The sequence below is a fragment of the Branchiostoma belcheri genome, unplaced genomic scaffold (assembly GCF_001625305.1).
Source record: "Branchiostoma belcheri isolate BF01 breed outbred unplaced genomic scaffold, Haploidv18h27 scaffold130, whole genome shotgun sequence".
NCBI classification, from domain to species: domain Eukaryota; kingdom Metazoa; phylum Chordata; class Leptocardii; order Amphioxiformes; family Branchiostomatidae; genus Branchiostoma; species Branchiostoma belcheri.
The window spans coordinates 231,695-239,434 of NW_017802714.1; the positions used below are offsets into that span (position 1 = coordinate 231,695).

The 7,740-nt window shown below is 35.7% G+C and overlaps 1 long non-coding RNA gene across 1 annotated transcript; it reads right to left on the minus strand.

Annotated features, from left to right (window-relative positions):
* Positions 1-26: 26 nt before the first annotated feature.
* Positions 27-1,891, minus strand: LOC109464035. Its single transcript, XR_002139859.1, has 4 exons — positions 1,801-1,891; positions 747-886; positions 386-507; positions 27-185 (listed from the first exon to the last, which is right to left on the minus strand). It is a non-coding gene; the product is annotated as an uncharacterized LOC109464035 (long non-coding RNA).
* Positions 1,892-7,740: the final 5,849 nt, after the last annotated feature.

Here is a 7,740-nt window from a genome sequence, read left to right on the forward strand (position 1 = left end):
AACACACACTCGTAGCACGCACACAAACACAACACACACAAACATGCATACACACACTCACGTGTCTGGTCTCCACAGAACGTGTCGATAGTTCTGCTGCCAGGAGAGTTTCCGTCGTGAAACGTCAGAACGTCGGCTGTGCAGTTGTCCGAACCTCGCCGGAAGCCGGAGATGTCGAAATTAATCTGAAATATGGACAATGATATTGGCAATACAGTTTACACTTTCGGACAAATGAGCTGATATTATCAATCAAAATCTAAGACGTTTATCAGATCTACGTTTTGTATATTGAAATGTGAGCTTTAAATACATTCCTGTGACAAAGAAGAAAAACAGTAACGGTTCAAATCATTCAAAAGTCTGAATCAATTCAGACGCTCACCAAGATTATCTTGTTTGGAAAAGTTCTGATGTCCCACTCGCAGTGGTCTGACGTCACATCCGTTACGCTCCATATATGGCCTCGCAGTTCAAAGGTGCGATGATGTTTACATCCGGAACTTGCTAATCGCAAAATCCAAACATTACTCAAGACGCGGGACATTAATCTTTCATTGACTTAAAGAAAAAATTCAAACCTTATAACAATGTTAGATCATCTTTTTGAAACCACTTGGTTAGATATAACAGTATCTTACACTAAATTTTATTCCATGTTCACTACCTGTGAGTATACGTTAGGAAGTTGGCCTTTGGGATTGAATTTGCATGACAGAGTATTACCGAGAATTACTTGTACTCACCGCTGTTTGTCGAACGGAAGGTGTTCAGGCAGAACAGGAGAAAACAGAACAACAGGCAAGGTCAAGTTGACGTTCATCTTAAGAGCAGCTGACGTACCAAGTACAGGAGAGGCGTTCTCGTGAGATAGCAACACCTGGAGCTGGACGTGCGAAAGTAAGGTGTGATAGGTTACTACCACATACTCACATATAACAATGTGTTACTGAAGGGTGATAGGTTACTACCACATACTCACATCAGCGTATAACAATGTGTTACTGAAGGGTGATAGGTTACTACCACATACTCACATCGATCAGCGTATAACAATGTGTTACTGAAGGGTGATAGGTTACTACAACATACATCAGCGTATAACAATGTGTTACTGAAGGGTGATAGGTTACTACAACATACATCAGCGTATAACAATGTGTTACTGAAGGGTGATAGGTTACTGTCACATACTCACATATAACAATGTGTTACTGAAGGGTGATAGGTTACTACAACATACATCAGCGTATAACAATGTGTTACTGAAATAACAATGTGTTACTGAAGGGTGATAGGTTACTGTCACATACTCACATATAACAATGTGTTACTGAAGGGTGATAGGTTACTACAACATACTCACATATAACAATGTGTTACTGAAGGGCGGTTATCTAGGCAAAGAAAATGGTGTATTACGCCGAAGGGTGGTTATACATGTACCTGCTACACAGATACAGATACAGAAGCTGGCGTGTTACGCCGAAGAACGGTTATACCTGCTACACAGATACAGATACAGAATCTGGTGTTATGCCGAAGAACGGTTATACCTACTACACAGATACAGAAGCTGGTGTGTTACGCCAAAGAACGGTTATACCTGCTACACAGATACAGATACAGAATTCTAGAAGCTGGTTATGCCGAAGGGCGGTATTTGCTGCTGCACAGATACAGAAGGTGGTGTGTTAGGCCCAATGGCGGTTACACCAGTGAGTTTTAAACACACCTCTGAATTATTGTGTACGTTTCATTCGGCTAAAGCGACTTGAGACTGAGGAATCAGACACTCACCTGCCACACGCCTGTCCACACCAGGAAATCCCGTCTGCAGGTGTCACTGAGAGTTCATAAGACACGGTTCACCGACACCACCGAGTCACGACTTCAGGTTTACCCAGTCAAACCGCGTCACGCGGCGTGTTGACGATAGGGAAGATTTAACTTAAGGAAGTCTTAAAAGATAAACACTTCACACAGGAAGTTATTCCTTCGCCACCTGCCTCCAAGCAGATCGTTTGGTGGCTACAAGGCTGTATCAAGTTAGCCAGGCTGGTGAAAAATAGATACCAGTACAAAAAAGATACGCCTCTTGCACTTCAAAAATAAGCCAAAGTCTAAACCTAAACAAGACAAAGTCTAAACCTGTACATGTGCTTGTAGAGTACTCCCCCACCTCACCTACCACTCATGTTCTAAATATAGCACTGTGGGGTTCGTGCTTTAACGATGTCTAACACTTTTTTTCCACTACACGGAAAGCTGTATCCACTTATGGCAGTTAGCCTAAGGTACGTTTGGTAATGTTTACATTATAAACAGCACTTTAATTTAACATGGCGGTAAATAAATGTAAGTATTTTATTCTGGACTTTAACAGGACTTGACTTTTATTAAAAACATTGTAAAGCCAGGTACTGTATATAAAGTACTAAACATTCTCGGCTTTTCCTGTAGTGTTCTCTTTGTTGTGGATACTGCTCTGACTAATATTTGCATTTCAGTCATTCTTTACGCCAGGTGACAGGTACCACAAATGTAAACAAAGGAGACGGCCATGAGTAGCGTGTCCTGTGCACATGGTCTGAATTTGAAATGTAGCGCCTGGCGTTCGTGCTTACGTGGTTAAACAATGTTTTAAAGATGCCCTTGTTCTATTTAACCCTACCTAGACCGGGGGGGGGGGGGGCTAAAAGTACCCGCGGCAACTTTGATGTCACCTAGCGTCTGAACGACTAGCCGCAGAACGGCCAAACTTGGTGACTTTTTCTAGAATATTGTTGGCAACATTTCTCTATCATTGGAATAAGATAATAATTTTTTGTGTTGCCATGGCAACGGGTTTCTGACAGGCATTTTTTGCTAAATTTAGTACTTTTTGTTTCAACAATAGAATTTTATGGGTTTTATGTCAAGCTACTCATCTAACGTATCTAACTCCATCAGCCGAAGTCCACCGACGTCTGGGCTGGATGGACGTAAGGTCAATCCACAAACATCACAAAGCCCTCCTACTGCATAAGGCCCTGAACAACCAACTACCGCCGTACATGCGCCGGATTTTCACATACTGTAGGGATAGAGCGACCAGAAGCACCAGACAAAGCGCGACTGATCTCCTTGCGGTACCGATGCCATTAAGAGAAATATACCGGAGATCCCTAGCCTACTCTGGCTCTCTTGTATGGAACGCTCTTCCTCAGCATGTTAGAGCAGCACCTACTCTTAGAACCTTTCAAAGACTGCTAGTATCGTAACTGACTGGACGACTTTGGACACAACGAGTTATGAGTTATTTATTAGTTATTGCCATTTTGTTTATTTATTTACTTTGTGTGAGTTACCTTATGTATAAAATTTATTACTTTGTTTTCATTTGTGAGCAAGTAGTATTTATGTTTAATATGACCCCTGACACTCCTCCACGCTCGACCTCTATGAAAAGCGGCCGAAATAGCGGCCGATTAGAGCATGTAACACTGTTACAGATCGAGTTGAAATAAAGGCTCAAACAAAACAAACAAACAAACTCATGGTTTCTAATATTAATAACATCCCATATAATTTTATGTAAATTTTATCATTAAATATGCATAATTTATGCTAATTTGATGACGTCATTGGTCAAAATCCAAGATGGCGGACCATATCATTAGAACAGGTATATACAGGTTATTTTCATTAAAATGTCATCAATACTTCCATTTCTTTTTCAAAAAAAGGTTTAAATGAAGGTCTTTAGTATGTTTACGATGTATTTTAGGCTTTATCATGAAAAAAAAACTATTTTTGAAAATTCAAGATTGATGATCCAAGATGGCGGATATCTTAAATATGCATGACGTCATTTTATGACGTCACCGGTGTTGCTATGGGCAACATAAGACTTAGTACACCATAATATTCTGTCATAAACACTTTTGGTACAGTTATGTTGAAAACCATTTAGTTTTCAGAGAAAAACCTATTTATACACTACCAAAAATGACATTTCTAGCATTCTTGTTTTTTCTTACAGTCAGAAAATATTTCTTCCCTGAAGCAAATTTTTCTGTATTCAAGAACGAAATTTTGTCCACGAATTAAGTAATTTTTTCTTGATAGACTTTTTCTTGCAGTAAGAATATTTTTCTTATACGTTTCTATATAAGTTATTGTTGGTTACTTCTAGAATCTTATTCTTACAGTAAGATTATTTCTATACATGTTCGTGATGCAGACAATTGTTCTTATACAAAGACTGCAGTTCTCAATACAAGCCTAAAATTCTATAAATCTGGGAGTTATTTTGTTCTTTCAAGATTTTCGTTCTTATCCCAAGAACACTACATTCTTATCTGCTAGAAATCTTCATCTCACACCCAGAATATATTTCTTCTGTCAAGACCAAAATTCTTGTGATACCTAGAAAAAGATTAAGATTTATGTTCTTGCATTGCACTAAAAGAAGAATTTTTTTCTTGTGCAAAGAACTTTTTACTGTCAGCAAGAACCTTATTCTTTGAACAAGAATCCCCGTTTCCAGAAAATTCAAGAAACTCGCGCCACGTTGTTCTTATTCTCAGATTTTTTCTTACAGCTAATAAACCCATAATATTCTTCTCATTATAAGAATTACGGGTTCTTACACGAAGAATCTCTATCTTGTTTGCACGAAAATATTTCTTGAATTAAGAGCTAACTGTTACACAAGAAAATATTTCTTGAACTAAGAGCTATTTGTTCTTATAGCAAGAAAACCATTCTGCCCACAAGAAAATATTTCTTGAACTAAGAGCTAACTGTTCTTGTAATAAGAAAACTATTCTGTATATAAGAAAATATTTCTTGAACTAAGAGTTAACTGTTCTTGTAATAAGAAAACTATTCTGTATATAAGAAAATATTTCTTGAACTAATAGCTATTTGTTCTTATAGCAAGAAAACCATTCTGCCCACAAGAAAATATTTCTTGAACTAAGAGCTAACTGTTCTTATAAGAAAACCATTCTGTACACAAGAAAGGATTTCTTGAACTAAGAGCTAATTATTCTTGTAGCAAGAAAATCATTCTGTATACAAGAAAACATTTCTTGAACTAAGAGCTTAGCTAACAGTTCTTATAATTAGAAAAACATTCTGCACATAAGAAAAGATTTCTTGAACGAAGAGCTAATTATTCTTGTAGCAAGAAAATCATTCTGTATACAAGAAAATATTTCTTGAACTAAGAGCTAACTGTTCTTATAGTAAGAAAACCATTCTGCACATGAGAAAAGATTTCTTGAACTAAGAGCTAATTATTCTTGTAGCAAGAAAATCATTCTGTATACAAGAAAACATTTCTTGAACTAAGAGCTAACAGTTCTTATAGTAAGAAAACCATTCTGCACATGAGAAAATATTTCTTGAACTAAGAGCTAATTATTCCTGTAGCAAGAAAATTATTCTGTATACAAGAAAACATTTGTTGAGCTAAGAGCTAGATAACAGTTCTTATAATAAGAAAAACATTCTGCACATAAGAAAAGATTTCTTGAACTTAGAGCTCAATGTTCTTGTAGCAATAAAACTATTTTGTCCACAAGAAAAGAAATAATATACAAAAGTTACAGAGAATGATATTGCAACAATTAAAATCCTATAACAATTATTTGACAGGCCTCTTGACACTTGGCATTATAGCGTATAGGAATATTCATTACCACATTCATTATGTACATGTTACTATAATCTAACATTCTTTGAATGGAAACAAGTTTTACAGTAAACTTAAAAATATCATACGATGTAACTAACAAGCCATTATTAGAATACAGATCATATCACATTCCAAAACATTCAGCAAACCCTGCAGCTTTGGCATTATAGCATTGGCACAGTCACAGTCTTTGGAAACCTGAAAAAAAACAGGAAAGACCGTCTTAGTTTGCATTGCATGCAGGGGCTGAAGACAACAAAGTCAAAAGAGGATGCTAAAATAGGATTGAATTACTTCAAGTTAACAATTGAAAATAATATAATTATAATGCAGTAAAACACTGTACTCTATAATATACCAGAGATACAATTTAGAAATCAACCCCAATAGAAATTGTAGCAAATAAGCTATGAAGTTTAAAAACAATGTCAACAGATTTTCTTCTTGGTGGGGAGGGGGGGCGCACTTACCTTATATGAGTTTGGTTCCATCCTTTTTCTGTTGCAAAGTTGGTTTCTTCTGCAAGCTGACACGATCACCATTGCTTCACATGCACACAAGTTCCTTTTTACCTTGATTTTGACTTCAAATCCGACGACAGGAGTCAATATCTGACTAAAAAGAAGTAACCAGCACAGAGCACTCAGCCCCCACATCTGACTTCACCCCAGCTTCTGTTCAAAAATCCCTAACTGCATTCTAGGATTTGAATTAACCAATCAGGAGCTCACAAGAGATCACATGACAGTTATGGCTAGAATGTTAAGAAAAAAATTCTTACATTTAATATCTTGAACATTACCAGGGAAAAAAACTCATCTTTCTTTAACTTTCTCGATAAGGAAAACAGAAACGTTAAAGAACGTTAAGTATTCTTTGCTTTTAGGTTTTAAATTTGATTTTTAATTCAACAATTTTTTTGTCTAAAAAGAAAGCAAAGACACAGATTCTTGTATTTTCTTGAACATAACCTGACCAAGAAAAACAAGAATCATTTTCTTGAACTAATTTAGAACTTCCTAAATTACAAAAAACAAGAACAAAATCTTAATGCCCCAAATATAGATTCTTACACCAAGATTCCTTTTCTAACTTTAAGAGTGATATTAATTATCAATTATTATATTATTATTGTTAAGAAAGCCTTTCTTCTATTTAAGTTTCATGTTCTTACAACAAGAATGCATATCTTTTTCCACAAGACAGAAATTCTTAATATATATACCGCTATAATCTTTGAGACTTTGGTTCTCAGTTCAAGACCAAAATTCTTACTGTCAATAAACACTTTCTTCTAAGCTACATATGTCAAGAAAGTCAAGAACAAAATTCTTGTTTTTTCTAAAACATCCCAAGAAAAACAAGAAGTTCCTTTCTCAAAGTTTTTTGATATGAAAAACAAGAAAATTCAAGAAAGTTATTCTAGTCATTACTTGTTTTTTTATTTCTTGATTTCTTGTTTTTCTTACTATCAGAAATACAAGAAAGGGAAAGGAAAAATTCTTGTATTTTCTAACCATCGCAAGAAAATAATTCTTCAGACAAGAAAATCAAGATTATTTAGCTTAATTTTCTAGAACATTCTAAGCAGAGAAAGACTTTTCTAGAAATTATTTCTTCATTTAAGAAAAATAAGAAAATGTTTCTTGTAGTGAAAATGTACAAGAAAAAAATCTTTGAACTATCTCTTGCTCTTTTCTTATTTGTTCTTTATTTGTCTTGAAATTTCTTCATATAAGAAAATTTGTCCACGAATTAAGAAAAACAAGAAAAACAAGAAAAATCATTTTTGGTAGTGTACGGTTTTGGCCAATAAAATCACATTAATGACGTCATAATGACGTCATATTACATCATAACGACATAAAAAATTGTAGATATGATAAATTTTCACTAGTACACCATTCTCTGAAAATTTGGTGGTCATACGACATACCGTTCGCGAGTTCTTAGGGGGGGGGTCAAAGAGACCCCCCCCGGTCCCCCCGACCTCGTCCAAAAAACGACCCGGTACCTACGGTAGGGTTAAACCAGACATCACTTGAAAACTTAAG